This window comes from Globicephala melas, chromosome 10, assembly GCF_963455315.2.
Source record: "Globicephala melas chromosome 10, mGloMel1.2, whole genome shotgun sequence".
Taxonomy (NCBI): Eukaryota; Metazoa; Chordata; class Mammalia; order Artiodactyla; family Delphinidae; genus Globicephala; species Globicephala melas.
Window position 1 is genome coordinate 19,081,450 of NC_083323.1, and position 22,926 is coordinate 19,104,375.

General features: G+C 41.5%; 1 protein-coding gene across 3 annotated transcripts in view; it reads left to right on the plus strand.

The window, feature by feature from the left end:
• Window positions 1–22,926, plus strand: part of IGF1 (insulin like growth factor 1) — a 74,300-nt gene that overhangs the window by 5,738 nt on the left and 45,636 nt on the right. The gene's annotated exons all lie outside the window — the stretch shown is intronic.

A 22,926-nucleotide genomic window follows, 5' to 3' on the forward strand; every position in this document is an offset into this window, starting at 1 on the left:
TGTGTAATTCTTTGGAAGTTTAGAGAGTTTCAGGAAACTGACTCTCAGGTCCTCAGGACCATGAATCATTCTTAGAGGTTCATATCGCTTAAGTGTAGACAGCTTACCTCAGTTACCCACCAGGCTTTGAATAGCTCCTGTGATGACTCACAAACTTCAAGTCTCTCTCATCTTCTTCCCAGGAAGGGGTGTGTGTGTGTGTGTGTGTGTGTGTGTGTGTGTGTGTGTGTGTGTGTGTGAGACTGGAAGGAGGGGTCTGTGTGTAGCAGTCCGGGATGAGTACGGAGCATGGGAAGGAAGAGGCTGATAGGCGTGTTGATGGTCTGTACTCATTGTAGATTTGGTGACAAATAGCTTTTCAACAACTAGTGACAGAAAGTGAGAAGTGCTTTCTACTCTTTGAATGGGCAAATTCCCACTCTCTGTTTCCAGCCAATGCTTTGAGTGAATTCATTTATTTTTCTGGCAATAAAGCGATTCTATCCCATTCTCTGTTGCTATGCAGATGAAAGCCTTCATTGGGTGAGTGCTTTTCAAATAGCAGGCTTGTTTTACCTTCAGAATATCTTGAGGAAGGCAAATGTGTCACATCAACGTCACCCAACGATGGGCTGTCATTATTCTTTACTTTTCTACTACTGATCCCCATTTTAAAAGATGGATAAGTGTTTCTCACTTATTATGCCCAAGAGGATTTTTTTGTCTTGATAATCCATTTGTGCCATTTCCTTTTACCCAGTTCACTAAGTGATTGCCAAGCCCCCAAGTGTCTTGTGTTATGTGCCAGGTTGAATTGTGATGTTCAGTGTGACATGCTCCAGGATTTCCATGCACAGTGCATGGAAACTGGATCTTTTATGACTGTGATGCTTGCATTAAATGATTGAAAATGAGAATGGAAAGAAATAACTTGGTCCCAAGTAACCATATGATACTTATATATGTTCACACAGATAGTTAAGAGTATTGGACAACTGTGATGGAAACTGATTTCAACGCACTGAAAGGCGTTCTGTTACTCCAAGGATCAAAGTTTAGCAAATGTGTTTTAATTCCATTTTAGTAACTTGAAAGGGGAAGGTTCTACACGGCAACTCTTAATGTTTAGAGTATGACTTTGGATAGAAAGTGGTTTTATAAATTGTGTTTTATTATTATTGAGAGTCTAGGTTTCATAAGTTCTGCCTTATAGAACTCCATGACTTAATGTAAATTATTTGTCTGACATAAACCCTCATGCACCAAAGTATTCTTATTAACTTTCTAGTCAACCGGACTAGCCTTTTTGCCCAAGAGAAGTTAACCCCTTTAAATTCTTTAATTCAAAACATTGCTGGAGCATCTGCTATGTGTAAGACACAGTACAAGCATGAATGAGATACCTAGAAATGAATGAGAGATTAACTTTGCCTTCAAGGAACTCACAGTCTAGTTGGGAGATTAAAAAAAATAAGTATCAATATTAGCAAGCGTCATAGAGAAAACTCATCATGGAAGAATAGATTATAGTCCTTTCTGCTTTTCCTGAATCCTTTTTCCCAGTTTTTGAAATCACCTAACCCGGATCTGCCCTCTCAATGGGCTCCTTGATACCAAAGGCCATATTTATTTACCATTGAATCCCAGTATCGAGCTCAATGCCTGGCTGATATAGCTGCAGCTCTAATTTGATTGCTGGACTGGCAGGACTGAACTGAACGGAATCCAGCTGAATGGGATGGCATGACTTGTTTGGGACCTTAGTCTTCAGAATCATCAAGAATGAGGTTCGTCAGGCACTTTGGACAATTCTCACCTCATATTTACCCACCTATCTGATAAAACTTTATCTTTTCTCAACTGAATACAGTGTATACTAACAATGACTTAGAGGCGGCATTTTGGTCCTCCCCAAGCTACGCTGATGGTCTGTTTTGTGTCTGAGCCAATTATTCTTACAGGCATTAACTGTTGTCAACAAATTTTATTGAGTTTCCTTTTTGTCCCCTGAGATTTACTGTGTGTGGAGAAGTCAGCTCTAAGCATTTACAGCCTTTGAAATACTTTTTAGAGGAAAGCAGTCTTCCCTACCTCTGTCCTCTGCCAATCGACTCTTATTATATTTTTTACCCTTGTTTTCAAAGTTTTATTGCGGCTGTGTGTTTCGTTTTAAGACACTTCAAATCCATTTTGAATGTATGGATTTTTTTCATAGTGGAAGGGGGTTTCTGATCTTAGTTTGAAACACAAACATCTAAAAGAAAATTGCCTCCATATCTATCTTTTTTATTGGGCTGGAACATTTAACAAGGAGAGTTTTTAACCCTATTAGAGACAGAACTGTTCTGAATAATATTTTTTTTGTAATGCTTAATTTGCATAGATTGACCCAGTGTTGTAAATGAGTTCCTATTTCTCTACAAGCCCAAGTTCCACTAGAGCACAGCGGAAGCCACCTTCCGGATTATTTGTTTTGTGAACATCTTCCCAGCATAAGTGAAATAGTTCCTCTATAATAATGCAGCTTCCCCAGACATTTTATGCAATGATGTTTGCAAAGAAGAGCTAACTACTGATTCTTCCCTATGTATCATAGCAAGAGAGCATATCAACCAGTTTCATACTTTCATAGTCTTGGGAGAAAAATGGTGGCATAATGGAGCTGGCGCACTGGGAAAGAGCTAGCTATTATCTTACCAGATTGATGGAACCCTCATAGAGAGCAGCTTGTTATAACCTCGCTGTGCATGGAACAAAGCAAGAGGAAAAGAGCTTCAAGTGAAATAGGAGAAGCTAAGCTTGCCATAGATATAATTTTTGACAGTCACGGTGATTAACCATTTTAACATGTGCTTTAGAGGCTTGTGGAATTTCTCTCCTTGAAGATACTTTAAAAAATGACGGACAACCAACCACCTTGGATGGTTTCAATTAAGAGCAACCAAAAGAAAGCGAGTTTCTGGGGTCCTTTTTAGTTTTAAGAGTCTATAAACAGTCCCTTAAATAAACTGTATATGCTTTACCTCGGCGGTCTGGGAAAAAGGAGAAGTAAATCAATTAGAAAGGAAAGTTGGATGCCCTTTTGGCTATTCCAGATTTATAGCTTTTGTAAAACATACCTCTAATGCATAGTTATTAAGAACAGGTCTGAGTAAATGAATGGCATTCTTCATGTGTTAGAACATACTGTTTTATGAAGAGTTTAAGTAAAACTTTGCAATGAATTTCATTGTTATTGATTGCAACAACCTTCCTAGATCGAAGTTATTATTATTAACTCAAGCTTCTTTCATTTGAAATATAGTGCTCAGAAAACTACTCCCAGACCTGTCATTCATTAGCTGTATGACTTTGGCAGGCATTTAAACTTCCTGAGCCAAAATGTCCTTGTCTATAAAACAAGGGGATTTTGTTAAAGTAAATGACCTCTTCTAACTTTAACAGACTCATAGTCTAGGTTGTAATTAACAAGGATTTGGTGCTATTCAAGAAAGGAGAACCTTGGATTTAAACAGTGACCGAAGAACATTTAGACTCCTTTATCTTCTCCACATAGTTTCTTTTCCTCCCCAAAGATAGGAGATCCCACCTACTTAAAGAAAGAGGAGCCAGCTTCTTTGTTTTATTTTGTTGTAAGCTGGGTTCCAACCTCCCGGGGATGAAATAGAAGCTCAGACATGACCAAATACACGCAAGTCATCTGGCCAAAGGAGCACACACCTCATGAAAACAGATTGCCATTTTTCCTTACTAGGAAAGACGAGCTGACAGTTTTCATCTTTACATTTTCTCACTCTCCTGGACGTGAGGATGGTAAGTAGGTCATTTTTTAGCTGCCCTTTATTAAATTAGAGGGGGCAGATTAGAATCTATAGGCTTCTAAATCTTGAGGAGAAGCCTTTTCCAAGCCTATTGAGACTGCCTTTCCATTAAAGGAGAGTGCACCACTGGGGACACCCAAAGACACACTCACCCACCATTAGCATTGCTGTCAGTGGGGCTGGATTTGAGCTGCACCATGTGCATTCCTTGGCTTGGCACCCCTTAGACAGCCAGCCGTGCACTTGTATGACAGCTGGTCAAGCTTTTCGCTTTGAAACTAACTGGAACATGTGGGATTTGACCTTGGCCCTGGCCTCATTAGCACCACTAAGCTAATAGGCCACAGATATTCTTAAAGAAAAACAATGAGTTTTTTTATTGACCCTAAGTGCTTTGCTACTATTTAAAAATGCCCAAGGGGACCAGTCTGGGCAACCAAGGGACTGCTACGAAAGTGATGATTTCTGTGCAAATTCAGAAAATAATTTGCATTTTCCTGACATTGTAATGCTCTTTGAGACCATGTTCTCCCTGATGGATAATTACAAGAAGCAGGAGAGGGAAGGATTCAAGACCAAGCATGGTCTCTGTTGCAAAGAATCCAGGGTTTGAATCCCAGCTCTGAAACTTACTTGGTGGGTGGCACTGAGCAAGTAACTTAACCTCTTTTTTCCTCAATTTGCTCATCTATAAAACGGGGCCTACCTCATGAAACTGGTTAATATATTAGAACATATTAAATTAGAATTCTGCCTGGCACATAGTAACCATCATAAACACATTAGCAATTATATTTATTTACTCTCTTCTGGGATCATTTGCAGAGTCTATTGCAAAGGTAGAGGTATCTGGGCAGCCCAATTCATTATAAACTCATTTCTCTCTACAGGGGCAGCTGATAAAACCTGTTGCTAGTAGTAGCAGTTACATAGTAGTTTCAGTAACACAAAGGATGCCTTATGTTTGACTAGTATATTCACTTTTTCAAAATCCAGCTGTATCAGCTCTCTCCCTTTGTCTTTACTCCAGTCTTAGACGGCAAGAATTATTGCTTAATCGGACAAATGAGAAATGTGAGACACTGAGATTTTGTGACTTACCTCGTTGGATGGATCCAGAACCAAAGTCAAGGTCTCTTGTCTCCAAGAAGCATGTTCATCTGGCCATTCACATTGTTTAAAGGTCCAAAGTGTTATAGCACAGGGAGATGCTTCCCCAAATCCCAGGCTTCTCTAAGAGATCAAGAGCAAGAACCCCTCAGTTCAGGGTGAATTCTGAACACTTCTTTGAAAGGAGGCTTGAGGGAGACATCCATGTAATGACGCTACATTTTACCTTCTAGAAAAACTTAGAAAATACTAATAGAATTTCCTCAGGGTGCACAAGAAAAGCTTCTTTGAGTAGAGGCTGCTGCTGTTCAAGACCCTTCACAGACTGGGCTGCCCTCAGACAGAACACTGCAGCTCACCTGTGAGGAGGAGGTTATGCCTGTGGTCTGTGGGACCCTCTCCTCTGGCCAACTTCAAGTTTTCTTCTTTCTCTGCCAGTAAACCTCAAGTGCTTTAATTCTAGCATCTATGAGTTCTGCTGGTTTTTCTCAAAGACCTACTGAAGAAAGGCTGTTTATTGGACCAAGGATCGTTCTCCAGGTGCTATAAGAGAGGTGGTAAAGGAGAGGTGGTCACAAGGCACCAGAGGCCTGAGAGTGAGCCAGGCAGGAAGAGTCTTCCCCAACTTGGCCATGAAAGGAGCTGTGGGAGCAGCCAGGGGTTTGGATGGGAGGCTCCCATCTGTGCAGGTGCCCCTCAACCAGTTGCTTGAAGACCAATGGTATCAGAAGTTCTCAGATCTTCAGTGGTTGGCAGGGGCATATCTCCATTTTGGATCCAAAAGATAGTGTTGGTGTTCTCCAAACCCTCTGGGCCTCCATATACCTAGTCCAGACATAACGCACCATGCCAGCATTCCTCAGGACCTCTGTAAAGAGCCGACCTCATCCCTCTAGCAGACTTTCTTCTGATTTCACAGCCCATACCAAAGAATTAGACACACTGCAAACAGGCACGAGATCTCTCCCAAGGAGATTTCTCATTGTTCTCAATAATGGGCTACAAAGCCTTTCCTCTTCTATGCAGCCAGAGTCTTTGACAACCAGAGTAGCAAAAAAATTGTTTCTGCACTGAGCTGTTGCCCTGGCAGAGCTCCATCCTACACCTCTCCATGAAACATCAGCAAAAGCTCTTACATCACAAAGAATTACTTTTGGTTGCCTGGAAAGTTCAAATCCCCAGGCCTTATTAGCTGTTAGACTAAGGAGATGACAGCAGAGCATTTCACTTGTCTTTATCTATATGCGAGATCATGTTTAAAACATAGCAAAGAGCTGTTATTTGACATGCGATTCCTTAACTGCAGCAAGTCGTATGCCTATTTAATGCATTGTTTAGTCTCACATTGGCTAAAGCCACTTAAAGAAGCACTTGGCAAACTCTGGCTCTTCATTCTTGGCATAGCTGCCCCTCTTACTTTTTCACTGAACCTTAAATACCAAGAAAAACCGTTCGCTTACTTTACATCTGGCATGTTGCTCTATGCAATTGGCCAGAACTTTTGCACGTGGCCCTCTGCATTTGTCCTAAGGTAATTAATGGCTTTGCAATATTTGATCAGCAACAGCATGGACACAAAGAGAAGTTGTGCAACCAGCAGAGACCACACGGTCTTTTAAATGAAAACCTTTTGCATTAAATGATCAGGCATTCTGTGGGGATAAGGGTTTCCATGCCCCCCCCCCAAACAGCAACAATAACAACAACAACAACAAAAATGGGCAAGCTGAAGCCCCTGGGAAGACACCCAAGAAGCTGATTCTTGATTAAGTATACATCTCTCTAATAAAACTACCTAATTGTTGAAAGGAAGTAAAATTGAAGATTGTTGTAAGCTTGGAAGCCCTGGAAAAATAACCTAGTCAAACATCAAGAGCGAAACTGAGAGAGAAGGGACATGTCCAAGGCCATGCTTCTAATTAGTGGCAGAAGTAGGAGATACTCTTGATTCTGTTTCCTGATTCCATGTGGTGCTCCACCTTGAGCTTCAATGGACCGTGCCTATGTCTAAGTTACCTGGTAAATTGAAATGATCAGGAGAGGCCTCCAGTCATGCTCATCCAAATGAACGTAGATCTTGGTGGTGCTCTCATTCCGATAAAGTCACCTGAGACTGAAGCTGACACCGTTGTTCCCCTGCTGTAGAAATTTGTACAAACTAAGGGGATTCCCTGCCCGCTTCCCATACAATGCGCTAGGCCTTTCCATATGCTTTGGGCATTGCAAGTCCACTTCAGGTCATGATTTAGACTATTATTGTATGTTATGTTATTCTGACTCTTTGGTCATTCTCTCCAATGTCAACTTGGGTAGAACTGCTTTGGAATGACTTAGCAAAGCTGTGCTCCTGGAAAATCTGAAACAGCCTGACGAGTCGTTGGATCAGCTTTTTTACTGGAGATTTCTCTGACAGCCCTAAGCCAAAAGAAATTTACACCTGATTTTTTTGCAGATGTCCAAGCAAATACTCTGTGAATCTCCTCAGATTTTCCTCTTTCACCTGTGGTCTTTTTGAGGTAGTAGAGAGGCTGTTGGAAGTCGCTTTTAAACTTTGAGAATCTATTAGTCATGGAGTCAATTCTGTGAGTATTTCTGGGAAGATGGTCCTACCTCTGTGCCATTTACCTTGATGAAATGGGTCTTTCGTCAGAGGCGAGTGATGAAGGAAGTCTGTACTGAGCCAACGCACATGCAATCAGCTCCTGATTATCTGTGAAACTGGGGAAAGGAACACCAAGGGTGAGAATTCTGGGTTCCGCTGATTTGGGGACACTGTACATTTCAGCCTCCTCATTCCTCCTTCCTCCCTGCCCCCAGCACCAGTCCTTTTGTGAGACCAAGTGGCATGTTTTAAAATTCTACTTTATTCTTCTATTCACGCCTCATGTCCCCCAGCAGTGCCATTGGCATTGGGACTTCTCAACCTCAGCACTATTGACATTTTAGGCCAGATAATTTTTTGGTGGGGGAGAAGGACTGTCCTGTGTATTGTAAAATATTTGGCTTCTACCTTCTAGAGGCCAGTAGTCCCCTCCTCCCAGTGTGACAATCAAAAACATCTCCAGACATTGCCAAATTCCCCTGGGGAGTGGGGTGCAAAATCACGCTTCATTGAGAACTACTGGACTCCAGAAGAAAAGCAGCTAGAGAGATGGGAAAGCCATGAGTGAAGGTGACACACAAACTAATTATCAGTCACTGGTTAATGGGGTCTATGGTCCATTGCCCAGAGTAAAGCAATGAGAAGAGTTACTAGGGTTTTGAAGCCTTCTCTATGAAAAGAAAAAGCTCTTCCTCTAGGCCATCAAAAAAGGTGTTTGTGGGCCCTCCCTTTCATCTGATAGCTGTGGAACTCATTTATTTTAGTAACAGCAGTAAGGGAAGGCAGACATGATGTAGAGCAAAGCTGTGTGCTTAGAAGTTGGATTGTGACCACCTGGAACAAATGAAAAACAAAAACAAAAAAAAGCTGGTTCTCTCTGACCTCAGTATTTGCGGCTGTTCCCTTCTTGGTCATATAATAAATCAGCTCTCAATTCAGAGTGAAAAAGCCTGGTCAGAGGAAAGGGCCACAGTTTTTCTTTTCCCTTCTTGTGTCTTTCCTATCTGAGTATCATCACAGTCATTTTATTGTCTATAAACAGTCCCACCAGAAAGTAGAAAGAGAAGATCAATGAAGTTATTAGCTTGGAAATCGGAGGTTCCACATTTGGGCCTCGCCCAGCTCCCTCAACAGCTCTATGACCTTGGAGAAGCCACTTAATTTCCTTGGGTCTTACATTCCTCATCCGTAAAGTAGGAATACAAGTATTACACCTCAAGGGTTTGTTAAGGCTCAACTATAGAGGGGCTTGGAAACTGAAAGGGCAACCAAATGTGGCTATTAGTGGACTGAATTGAATACTCACCCTGCCTTGCCCCTCTAATCACCATCCACAAATAGTTCAGTGGTTTGACTTCAACTTTTAGTGACATTGAACCATTAGTTCAATGGTTCTGCAATAATTTTAATCTAGAAAAGCTACTTTGGCAGTGTATCTTCTGAACCTTATTAACTAAAAATAAAAGAATGCTGGTATCTTCTATTCACCTATCACTTTGCATTTAGACCACCCAAGAGTCTATTAATGGATCTTCAGAATGCTTACTCAGTATTACTGTTTATGTCCTCATTGGAGGAAGCAGAAAATAGATGGGACCTATCACTTTACCACAATGAGCTTGCTTAAAGAGTTAGTTTCCACACAGTGGTGAGATAGTCACTGAGGTTATCACACATAAGCAAAAGATTTCCATTCTCCCAAGTCAGCTATTGGTGATTTTTGCTTACCCTCAAAAAAGCAGTGTTCAGCAGAGGGAATGTACTCGCTAATCAGAAAAGTCTCTTTGTACTCTCAGGTTGCCCATCTAAACTGCTTCCTTAATCACAGCCTGACTTAGGGGAATTGAATTTTTTTGTTTGAGCATGGCCTTAATGAAATCAAAATTGTGAGTTTCATCACCATATGCACCCATGACCATGTGGTTCTTCTATCCCACAGGCTTCACATCCAACGGCTCCCAGAGATACATTTGACATAGAAACCACAATCAAATACCAGTTACTGCCACCATGAATTTTCATCCTCTCTCTTTTGAGCTCTTTCAGAAAAACAGAGACTAAGTTTTAAAAGTTGTTTTCTGTCCTCCACAGCATCCAGTGTTGGGCACTTAATAAAACTTCTTGACTTGATGTTAAAAAAGGCATTCCAAAAGCTATCTCCTTCTACTGGTCCCCAGGATATCCCATGACTATCCATTTGCTACTGCTACCGTTGTGGATCTGAGATTGAAGGTATAGAAGAAAAATGTCTATTTGAGGTGTCATCCCTTGGGACTCCTTCACTGTGGCCCCAGTGAAAACTTATCCTAGATCAACAATAAGCTAATTCTAGTCAACAGGGAGTCTTCAAGAGCTATTACACGAGCCCACACAATAGATTTCACCTATGAAAATGGTTTTGAGAACAGAACCTCCACTCAATTCCTCTCTTATTTCATCTGAGGCACTCACACTAAAAGGAAAAGTGGTAGGCAAGGGAAGGTACATAACAAATGGTACATCCCTGGTAAATAAGCCCCAAGGTAGGTATAACAACCAGAGCACCAGCCCTCAGAGAACACAGGTAGTTTCTATTTGCCAAAGTAAAATTGAAGAATTGGAGAGCTAGAAAGAACCATATAGAGCAATATGGTCCAGTGTTCTCCCTTCCCAGATGAGGGAAGCGTAGTCCAGAGAAAAACATGATGTGCGTGAGGTCACAAAGCATGCTGGTGGGAAAGCCAGGACCGTAATTCAGTCACCTCACCCTCTGTCTAGGGCTCTTTGCATAGCAGGACATTTTAAACTTAACCTTGATAAACTCATAGGAAGGTAGCATAGCAACCACAGTCCATAAACTCAAAGTGAACAGCTATGTCATATTCTTCTGGTGTCATGCATCGGAACAGTCTTTGAAAATTTAAGCCCTTAACCGTTCATAAGAACTTTTTTTCCATTCCAATTTTTATCACCCATTCGATAATTTCATCAAGTCTCTTTATCCCAAATCTGACCAACCTGACGGCAGGACTGTAGATCTTCATAGACTCTAGTAGTTTGATGGTTTGGAGATTTAAAACAAAGAAGGAAAGGACTAATTCCTTTTAGAGGCCATTTTAATTTAAAGTCATGTCAGCTGGTTGACCGCTTGATGCGTTTTGTATTGCTTGTTAACTCAAGAAGCTACCCAAAACAAAAGATATTGTCGATGCATTATTTCTGTCTCTAAACATTCCTGACTGACTAGTCTTCCATGAAGGCCTTCCATGAAGAAGCTTAAATTTTCCTACGTATTTTGAGTTTTATGTTTCTTTCCATTAAAGTTTCCAGCCGTTCATAGACATATTTAGTTTGGCAGAAGGTAGTGGTGACTCATAGAATGAAGAAATTTGAAAGCAAAGCTACTGAAAATGGATCTAATTTCTTTTTGGGGTAATTTGGGAGCGAGCGATTGATAATTTGTCTAATTTTTCCTGGTTTCATCAGCTGCCATACTGCCAAATATTTGTTCCATATGGATGCTTTGTTATTCCTGAAACATGTAACAAATTTCAGCTGCAACTATATCAAATTTGGTCAAAGGGTAAGACTATTGTTGGCTCATTTTCTCATTGTTTTTGGCTGGACACCCTCAATCAATGGCTATTGAGTGAAAAAGCAGGATCATATTGAAACCATTTTCAGCATGTTCCTTCCTATGGATCCAACCATTTCACTCTGAGTTTGTCAAGCACAGCAAATGTTCCTTATTAAAGGGATGATTATGTTTTCGGCATAGACGCCACTGCCAGCTAATTGCATTCACCTTATAATTCCACTCAATTTGGTATAGAGGAGATGTTTTTGGCTCTCCAAAGATTCCCTCTTCTCTGATCCTTGCCTCTCACTATGGAACAGATATTCAGGGATAGATTCTGAGAAGATCAATGACATACACCTACGGTAGGCACTGTTTCAGGTTTACTTTAAGATAGACAGCCTGTGGGCCCTGAGACATAAGAATCATAAGACTTGTAAAAGGTATTAATGCCACAAATCTGGCTGGCATTTCTGTAGATTACTAAGTGCTTTGCATGCAATTATGGAGCGCTCCCTTACCAGAGAAATCAGACGAGGATTCAGTAACATTGCACAAAACCACCATCATATGTAAGTTATAGACACTGAAGGACTTACTTCTGGCTGGTTCTGAAGTAGACACTGATCATTTAGCTTCAAGGTCATTCAGTGGGTAATTGGTTTCAATCAATAAAAATGATTTCAATGCTCCCCCATAAAAAAAATTAGCAATAATAAAGAACAGAGAGGGGCTTCCCTGGTGGCGCAGTGGTTGAGAGTCCACCTGCCGATGCAGGGGATGCAGGTTCGTGCCCCGGTCCGGGAAGATCCCACAAGCCGCGGAGCGGCTGGCCCCGTGAGCCATGGCCGCTGAGCCTGCGCGTCTGGAGCCTGTGCTCCACAACGGGAGAGGCCACAACAGTGAGAGGCCTGCGTACCGCAAAAAAAAAAAAAAAAAGAACAGAGAAGTCTATCTCTTAGAAGAAGCCAGATTTTACTGAAGGCCAGGAAAGTGTTTTGTGGCAAGAAATAATCTCTTATTAATAATGGGAAAATTGGATTTGATTAACAAACGTTACAAGGGACACCCATCAATGTCACATAGTAAAAATCCAGGTTAGTGTAGATGGATCTAGAGCCCTGCTACTCAAAGCCAGCTGAGAGCTTGTTAGAAATGCAGAATCAGGGGCCCTACTCTCAACTAATTAAAACAAAACCTGCATTTTAACAGATACCCAGGAGATTTGCATGCACATGAGGGTTTGAGGAGCCCTGGTCTAGGGAATCGCAGGAGATAGCAGGTACCTGCTGATCGGTGTCTCTCATCTGTTAACAGAGAGAACGCAAAACAGTCAGAGCTGAACTTTCACTAAAGATTTGAAAAATGGTGTTGGGGCCAAACCTGCTTGTGGTCATTAACAATATATATGCTGATTCGACAGTATCAAATCCTGATTCTCTCAAGTTGGTGGAGTTTTTCCTCAGAGGAAGTATAGAACTGCTCCAAGCATAACCCCATGGCCTGACCTTCTGTGAACTGGAAATTGGAACTCCTAATTGCTGTGGCTGCAGTTTCCAAACCCATCACTGGGGCCAGGAACTGAGATCCAGGCCTTAAGATCTTGCCAGTTTCTTTTTCAATAGTTACATTTTTCAAGAACAGCCAAGCAAGAGTCCTTAAAAAAATTATTTCTAATTGCATTGAGTGGAGAAATGCGCATTTTACTCATATCAAATTGCTTCCTTTGTCATCCTCAGCCAGGTTCTAGTATTATTTCTTATAACTCTGAGTTGATTAGTTCCATTAGGACTCCTATTGGGATTTAAGAGAAATGGTTTTAAACTAAGAAAAAGTGGGTTTCTGTCACCTACTGGAACGTAAAGGGTAAACTTTAAATCTGCTTTTCAGAGACATCTGGTTCCCCAGTTGATAGCCTTCACTAGAGCCCATTCTAGAACTGGGTGATTTCCCCAGGCTGAACCCATTAAAGAAGGTCTGGTCATTTGAAAGACATGGCTTCCTCAGAAAGACATTATCCTATAGCAGGGTAGGTAGAAGTGAGAGAAGGCCAGTTTGTAACTTCTCTTCTTTGAATGACACTAGAAAAAAAGGGGGGATTTGAACTGGGGAGTTAGGGAATCTCAGATTTACTCAGAGCTCTTCCACTAAATAACTTGGTAAACTGGGTGATTAGTCTCATGAGTCTCCAAACCTGTTTCCATTGGAACAATGACATTAAGATGAACTAAGATGTTCCACTTCCAAAATGGGATTATTGGGGTCTGTTTTCACAATTTTCCAGGGGCGGGGGAGGGGAATAAGCCATAGATAGAGTTTTCATATTTTTTTCACATACATTTTTCTTAAACTTTAAGTACTTGCCACCTCTTAATTGTATTCAACTCAAAGATAAGGTAGTATTGGACTTAGCTCACAATATATATTGAATTTGTTTAGACTTAATCCACTGCATTTTAATACAATACCCCTGACTCTTTGGCACTCTACCCATTGACAGAATGTTGACAAGATAATTTCTAAGACCTTTCCAGAACTAACATTTATTGTTGTTTCATGGAAATCTCTAAAACCCTTTAAGAAATCTAACTGGATGTGGAGCTTAATGTATGTTTCTTTTCTTTATTAGCATTTTTCTTTCATTACTTTTGTTCAGTGCTTTAGTAAAATATACGGAAGTAAAATTATAGCACCAACTAACCAATTTAATTGTAACATTATCGGCTAGTCATGTGCTCTGTGCTAAGCAATACCCAAGGGAGGATGTAGCCACGCCTTTAAAGAGGTTTCATAATAGCAATTAAGGACCCATTAAATATCAATCAGACAACCCCAAGCTTGACTCAGACAGGAATAATTCTCCTCCATTTTATTCCAGTCCACACCATGCATTGAGTGCCTTCTGGTGAGCAGGGCACTAATGATGAAAGGAATGAGTAAAGCACAGCCCCTACCCTCATGGAGTTAATACTCTAGAGCAGATGTCACAAAATGGTGCCAGGCCCTACCCCCACCCCACCTGAAGCTAGCCAGCAAACATGTTTTGTTTGACCCACTCAAAGAGTTTTTTTAATTTTGAAGTTTTAAAAATCAAGAGGTTTTTAAATCAAGACAAAGATTAACAGCTTCTCTTGAAAAATTGGGTGATCTAACATTGCTGGCTGGCATTCCTGAATAGCAGCTATTGGCTAAAGCCTTTTATGTGCCCCTCCAGCTCACCACAGTGACTTACAGGCTTTCTTTATTCATTTATGTACCCATATGGCCTCAGCATACATTGATCTATGCCACTCATGTCCCAGATATGCAAGATCTCTTTGGATATTAATCATATACCCTCCTCTCTTATTCAGTTCAACACTCATTTATTGCCTTTGTACTATCACCCAGGCACTAGGCCAGCCACTGCCAATGCACACGAGAAAGACACAAATCTTATCTTTAAGGAACTCCACGGCTCTCCTCAAACATAGCAAGAGTACAGTTCAGGTAGAATTTAAAAGGCAACCAAGTCCTCCTGGTAAAGGAAAAGCCCAAATCTGAAAAACTGAACTGAATTCAATAATTTAGAGATTATCAAAGAGATATTTCTTCAAGAGCAAGTGAAGTTTTTGGTCAGTGACCTTGTAAAGCAGGAAAGGCCAGGTTCCCAGCCAGAGCAATGGACAAGTTATGCAATCACTCTGAGTGTTTAGGACAGTGGAGACCATCAAACCCAACTCTTCAGACAAAGCGAGTTGTAGCATTGTAGTTTGTTTTGCACCAAGATCCAGAACAGCTGTTACCAATTCGCTGGAAGATTACACATGTGTCCCTCCTTCCATTCCCATCATTATTTAGGTCCTCATCACTCACCAAAACTATTGCAACAGCTTCCTCAATGATGGCTCTGTGTCCAATATTGCTTGACACCAGCCATCCCACCCATGAGATTAATCTTCCTAAAGCACAGTCCTAATCACTTTATCCCTCTTCTAAACAATTTCCAGTGACCATCCGTGGCTAAGTAAATTGAATCCAAACTCCCCAATTTGACAGTAAAGCATTTTATACAAGGCCTCTATCTAACTTTCCAATTGTATTTTTGTTTGTAATGTTTTGTTTCTAATGTCTAACTAATGTTTCCCTACAGCAGTGCTCACTAGATTGGCACATGCTTTCCCGAAATCCTCACCACTCCCTATTACCTTACTCTGGCCCACTTTACTCCTTTATATGACTTGCTTGGCTCCGATAGGCATCCGAGTTTTCATATGCCCCCTACATATTCTAATATCTGACCTAGATGTCTTACTACTACATGCTTTATTTTCCAGGGCCTTTCCTTCTGTTCTTCTCTCAAATGTCACCTCCTCTGTAAAATCTTCTACCAGATGTTAACTGTCTCTCCTCTGAGTAGCAATAATATTCCTCTAACCACACTTACCATCTAACCTATATTGTGTTTTTTTATTCAGCGTTCTTGCTTTATACCATCTGGCTGACTAGAAGCTCCTTAGAGGTGAGGGCTGTAAGGTCCCACACACTCCCTTGCACACAGACGGTACAGTCTGTTTGTATGAAATTAATTAAGTTATCCATTTTCCTTTGGCCTTCAGGCCTAGATTAGTTGTGTGTACCCATAAGAAGGCAGTAACTCATCTGAAATGCAGACATGGCTGAGTCAGAAGGCTCCCGTGGACTTTCAGGCATTTTCAAGTAGGGAGTGAGAAATGCTGGATCTAAAGGAAACTACTGAGGGAATTTAGGTAAACAGAACATGATCCTTTTGGTTGGAAGCTGGCTGTGATCTTCAGATTAAATCATTATCGCACATCTCACAAGAAGCATCAGCAAACCCTTTAGTCAGAATTACAGGAGTCAATCCATTCCTGGGGGGCCCAGCTGAAATATTGAATTGAGCCAGCACCAGGTAGAGCACAAGTACCCCAGAAAAAAATGAAACAGAAGGAGCTCTGCACACTGCTTTCAGAAATGTCTATTTCTAAAGTTACCGCATGCCCAGAAAGGAGCTCTCATTCCTGCTTGCCCTGGCGGAAGAGCTGTCAACAAGTTACAAGGTTATGGAACCAAGACTCAGTGACTTCAGAAATGGATCCAACTTATTAGATTTTGATCGAAATAACCAGTTGTAAACTATGGACTAAAAAGGAGAAAGCCACTCTTCTTAAATGGACTTTAATTCAGCAATGTCTTATGGACAACTGTGCACCCGGGATAGTGCTAGAAATCAAGAGCTAGAAATAGTGCTAGAAATCAAGAGAAAACTGAAATAAGAAAGCCAGTGGAGACAGCTAATATTAATGGGCACTTACCACATTCTCAAAGTGTGACATCAAACCTGTCTTAAGGTTGCCTTCAACCTGGTTAAGAATGCAACCCTTACCCATGTGTAGGAATTGTCATCAAAGCAATCTGACAGCAATCAAATAGATAATAATATATAAATATGGCATTCTTTTTTTCTCTTCCTCTGGGACATGGCAGATCTCAATACATGTCTACAAATGAAGACCAGGGATTTTCATTTTCCTCTCCCTATCTATTATCTTGTGAGGTTTTCCACTGATGTTTAGAAGTAAGGTGGAATTTGTCACCTTCATGTACCTTCTGTCTGCCTGGGTCCTTGACTAGGTAGAGGTATGGATGGGTTCTGTTGCCAGAGAGAGGCCAGAAATACTGTATAAACAAGGTACTTTGACTTTGAGTTGATGGAAAGCTCATGAAAGAATCCTTCCTTTTGTGAAGTTGCCAGGCCAATCTTTCCAACTGAAGTTCATTGACAATCCAATGACAATTCCAGTTCAAGTTCAATGTAAATCCTACCTGGAGTTACATGGTTCCCCTCCCATCTGATCCTCTGTATCTCCCAGTCCAGACAGGATCTGACGCAAAGAACATGGGCATCATTGTTTTCTTTTCTTTCAGCACAAGAAATCCTCAAAACAGAGATTTTTCTGAATTAAATGGAAATCCAACTATGAGTGCCTGGGTATATTTGAAAAATATTTATTTTGTTACCAAAGAGTTGTTAGGTATCTGAAGGAGCTCTGAATATGAGGTGAGGAGACCTAACACCCTGAGGAGACTTGGCTTTGTTGATTATAAGCTGGGTACCTTTGGGCAGTTCTCTCGCTTGTAAAATGTGTACAATCAGCCCTGCCCTGCTTCCCAAAAGGATTTTTTGTAAGTATCAGGTGAGATAATACCCAGGGAGTCATCACAAAATTCTCAGGGAATCAAGGCCAGCTACAGACTTCTAGAGATAATTTGAATGAGGCATTGTTTGAATTGAGGGAGTGCTAGGGCGGGGTACATTCTGAACTTGCAAGGGGGTTAGCCAAGATGGTACTCAATTCCTGCGTCTTCCTTGAGATCTTCCTCCACAGCCATTCCTTTCTGGGTCGTGTATGCTTTCTGTGGACTGGAATTACAAGGGCGAAGGCAGAAGTAGCTGTATTATTGGTCAGTGCTTCCCATAATCCACCGTCCCGTGAGTAAGGATAAGAGGTTAATTAAATACATCTCTTGGGCAACAGAAATGATCAAGGCTGTCCCTGGAACACAGTTGCTTCAAAAAGTAGGCTTTTGTTTCAGGGAAAATCTCCCACAGAGAAACATGGAACACGAAAGAGAACTATAAATAGGACTATCATTTATGTCAATTATAAATAGATTTGTTCCCTTTTGATTAGAAGATTAATGCTACCTGAAAGCCAGTAGTTGAACAGAAACGAGGGAAAAACTCCTGACAAAATATTATGACATGCTAACAGTTAAATCTGATATCTCTTCCTCCCTGTGGTATTTTCTCTGATTTTCCCTAAATGAAGACTCTCTTCTCATTTGAGTTTAGCATTTAGTTGTTAGTCTTTGAAGTACATTTGCTCATACTTACCAGCTCCTCAAGATCTCTCCTTACGCTCCAGATTAGAACACACACACACACACACACACACACACAGCTTTTTAAAATGGAAAAATTGAATATCGGTGTTAGGAATTCAAAAAGGGGAAAACTTTCCCCTCAGATGCTCCCAAGATGGTCACCATGACCTATTACAAAAGTTCTCCTTTTCATGAAGGTGATTCTTTACCAAATTACTATGTACATGTATATCCTTAGCAATTAACATATTAGCAGTGAACGTAATGACCAAAGGGATAAAGTAAAAGGTCAGTAAATGAAGGGCCACATCCCACAGGCTGCAGTTACTGAGCACGTGGTAAGATATGCAGCCTTTTCCCTTTCATTCTGGAGGGAACATTATCCGGGGGATCCCAGCTCTGTAGGCCTGGTTAGCCAACTCCTTGTCCTCTACTCGTGTTCATGACTCATCTCTTCCCAGGGCCAGGGAGAGAAATGGCAGCTTCCCATCCAAGCTGTCTGCTAGGTTCATCCTGGGACGAGGGTTTGTGGATGGAGCAGCAGGGTGCCTCAGTTCTGTACCAGGCGCGATGGAATGCAATAGAATGCGTGTCTCACGCCTGCTAGGATGAGGTGATGGAAAATCTCACCTGAGTCCACCCACCTTGCTTCATGCAAGGTCTTGATTCCAGCCACCCCAGACTCAGCATTAAGGAAGAGGCTGTAGGTAGAGGTAATTGCGAGGAAAGGGCAGATGCAATCAGTAGGGACCGGTCTGAGAAATTCCTCCCCTACGTTAAATGCCCAATTCTGGTTTCATTGTGGGATATTTTAAAATGAACTTAGCTTGTCAACTGGAAATTCACTGCCTGACCCAAGATTCAGGTGGAGATTTCTGGAAAAACACTAATCAGGGATTTTGAAAGTTTGGTTCCCAACACGTAAAGAAATATATTGAATATTTTTAAAGATATACAATTCTTAGAACCGTTGGACAGGTTTCTGCGTGTGACCGCCCTCTTCCAAGTGGCGTTGCTCAACAGCCCAGCTCCCATCAGAAGGCTGACATCATGCTGTTGTGCAACTCCCAGCCATCGCAATGTGACTTTGCTCACGGCGCTTGCTGTGCATTCACTACTGAGAAGCCAAGCGGCTTTAGGTTTTAAGTCAGAAGTTCTGAGTAAGATCATTCCCGTGAAACCTGAGCCCTCGGTTCTTCTAAAAAGTCAAAATACATTTGGATCTGCGAATCAAGAATGTCAGAGCCAATCATTTCTTCTTTAATCAAAACTCAGGAATGGCACGGTGGGTGGCTGGGGCCATGTTCTCCCTTCCTCTCGTTCCCTTCCCCCACCCCCTCAGCCAAGATGCTTCAGGCTCGAGAGAACTAAATAGGAGAGAAGCTCTCAGTCCTGAACCTCTCTGCTGAGCACTGCATCGTACTGGACTCTGACACAGTGGGATGTGGAAACATGAGCCTGAACATCAATTTGTTCCCAGACTGATAGGTAAACAGAAAACAGAAGGGGCCTCTTTCCATGTATCCTTGCATTCCCAATCAAATATTTGGGGTTCTGTCCAACAGCCCAATTCTATAGCTAATGTTGACCTCTGACTCCGTTGACCCCTTGATGGGGACTCTTTTCACCAGTTGGATTATTTCTTGGATTCAACCTATGGAACAATTTTCAAAGTTGAGGAGGTGAGACTCTTTTCTATTCTAAAATAGGCTGGCCCAGAATGTTCTTGGGCGCCTCATGAAGAGCTCTGAGTCCTGGCTTATTCACAAAGGTGGCAATGGCCTTCAGATTGGCTTAAGTGAAACCCTTGCACATGCAGGTGGCCAGCTTTATCTTGTTCCTTCTGTGAGACTGTCACCTTTCAGGGAAACCTAGGAATAGTAGAAGAATGAACCGTCCTTCCCCCTGGTGCGTGCATTTCCTCTAGGGAGAAGGGAGGGAAAACCCTGACATTCCCTAGACCCCATGACTCACTCCAGAGGGTCAGTAGTAGCCTTGGTTAATGGCAAGTTTCAGAAAGGGAGCTTCCAAAAATTGGCCACAATGCCTGTAAAGTGTAATGAGGCTACTCTCATTTGTCTGGAAGTCATATCTAGTGTTTAACATAGACCTTGAATAGATGGGATTTTGATAGATGGAGAAATTCTAGGAAGAGAAACCAACTCAGTGGAAAAGTACATAGAGAGCAGAATGTAGAGTATGTTTGCAGGAGCAGACACCATCCAGCCAGTTGTTGGGTGTCACAGGCTAGTGGAGAGTCATGCAAGATAAGCCCAAAAAGATAGGTTAGAGCAACATTTATATTGAAGAGTGATAAGAGCTAGCACTTTCTGAGTTCTAATTACATGCACGGTCCTGTTCTGAGCGCCGATATGTTTTAACTATTTTAATCCTCACAACAAACCTGTGAAGTGAGTTCTGTCATTATCCTCACTTTACAAGTGAGGCCACTGAGGCACAGAGAAGTACATAACGTGCCTAAGGGCACATAGCTTTTGAGTAGGACAAAACCAAGGTTCTCACCCAGGCAGCCATTTCCAGTGCCCATGGTCCCTGGCTGTCCTGACAGCCTCCTGCCCACAGCATGCCTTTATTCTTTGCTTTTTTTTTTCTCATTCCCTCTTCCCTAGCTGTGGAAGTACTGTCTAACCTCTGAGGACAAGTTCATATGTTCCTTCCTTAGTGAGACCTCTTCTAGCTTTGTCAGCAAGAATTTATCTTTCCCTATTCCTGGCTCCTCTATTTTACCTACAGTAACTTTTCCAAACTTACCTATGTTAGAGTTCAGTATGTGTTCATTTGCAAACTTCTTCAGGCCAGAATTGACATCGTATTCCCTTTTATATCCTCAGAACCTGGGACAGTGCTTTGCATGTATCAAGTGCTCAATTCACATTGCCTGAATTGAACTGAATACCAGAGTCCACTGGTTGAGGCACAGAATGTCCCCTAATCATCCCACCACACCTCTTTAAGACCATCTTTCCAAATTCAAAACAAACGAAAACAAAACAACAACAACAAAAAAAAAAAACCCAAAGAAATCTTAGAACACAGAGGGAACTCTCCCACTCCTGAAAACCTACAACCCATTAAAAAACCATTTGGAAAAGCACAACATGGAAAATCTCAGGCCACAGGCCAAGAACACCATTCCAGGTTCAGTCCTGCTTGGCTGCAAAAGAAAAGGCTAATGGTAACAGGGCTTCTAAAGGCAAAAACGCAGCCACATGTGGATGAAGTCTCTCACCAAGGGCTGGGGGTTCCAGGATTTCTGAGAAGGCTCCTTCTATCCTAATAAAGTTCTGAGCTTCTCGACCTCCCAATCCCAACTCCCTGCAGGAGACTCAAAAACACCCAATTTAATTAAAACCTCTTTTTCTTTTCACATTGAAGTCAAGTTTTCACAGGGTGCAACGTGTTGCTAACCCAGCAATTCCCAGACTAGACTGTTCAGCAAGGCAGGTGCTGTTTTCTTTCTAGGGCCCATGTCCTTAAATTGCTTTGCTGCTTAGATATCTCTGAGGGCCAAATTGCTCTGGCAGATTCCAGCCCAAGCTCTTCCTCCTTCACCCAACTCTTTTCTGGCCTGCAAGATTTCTTTCTCCCATAGGCAAGATTAGCCAATAGGAAGAGAATTCTTACCTCTTTTTTTTTTTAAAGTATATTTTTAATGTTTGTCTTTAGTTACCTTGAAACTCAGATAGTCAATAACAACAGTAAGCACAGCACTCTGCCTTCTGGAAGGATGTCAAACAAGCATGTGGAATGGTCTACAATTTTCTAATTGGCAAGACCGTTACACAGATTGAGCGTTATATTTCTGCAAATTCGAGTGCTAAAATAAAATGTGATCAGTCTGTGCGTATATATTTCCTGAGTACCTATTCCACACCAGGCTCTGTAGCAGGTTCTGGGAATACAGTGTTGAACCAAAGTGACAGGGCTTCTGCCTTACGTGCTTACGTTTTGCCAGAAAGCTACAGACAGCTAGTGCTAAGAGAGAACGAGGCTTGGTGAGACCCTTGTGCCCTGGACTTGTCTGGGAAGAGACTATACAGTACATTCTCCAAGTTTTCTTTCCTTCCCAACTGTGGGAATATCTTTCTAAGCAATCTCCCATCTTCCTTCCCCCTTTTCTTCTTCTTATTTCTCTCTACAGCATGCATTGTTGCATAGCCACTGTTATAGTCACTGGTTTTAGATTCCTTCTGGTGAGGAAGTCTCACTATTAGGTTCAGTGTGAGCTCTTAATCTTTCCTCTTAACCCAGCCAACCAAGGGAGGCAACTTGAATTGTGTGACTTGTTGGTCTCCATCTGGAGTCAGACTCATTGGTACTCTCTGTTTTCCTACACATATTGAGAAATTCCAGGTACACTGGAGTCTCTTGTCCTGGGAAGGCCCACAATTCCTGAGGTGTTAAAAAAAAAGACACCATAAAATATCTATGGGCCTAGGAAGCTGGTGCTTCCTAGAAATTTATTACTCACTCTGTAAACAAACAAAATAGAAAATGGTAAAAAAAAAAAAAAAAAAAAAAAAAAGGCAGTTCTCCAATTACTTGCTTGAGAAATACACAAGTGCTCTGTAGAAGGGAAAGCAATGGTTCCTCTGATCCTTGAAGATCAAATCCATAAGGAAGTCACAACTTCGTTGATGAACTCAATACACTATCTAGGAGCCAACTGGTCTACCTGGAAGTGTTCTGGGAATATACAAGCTAGACTATGTGTGGGGAACCATTGATCAAACTCCAGATATGAAACTGTGACTTGATATGGCATTAGAATATATATTTTGACATTAGCTTATTTTCTTGCCAGTAACATCTCTGATTTTCCAAAATCCTTTTCCTTGCTTTCCTCTGACGTTAGCAGATTAACTTTCTATAACAAGATCATCTGAAGCCTCTCTTATGGCTAAACCGCTGTGATTTTGTATCCCTAGATCCCAAATCCTGCAATTAAC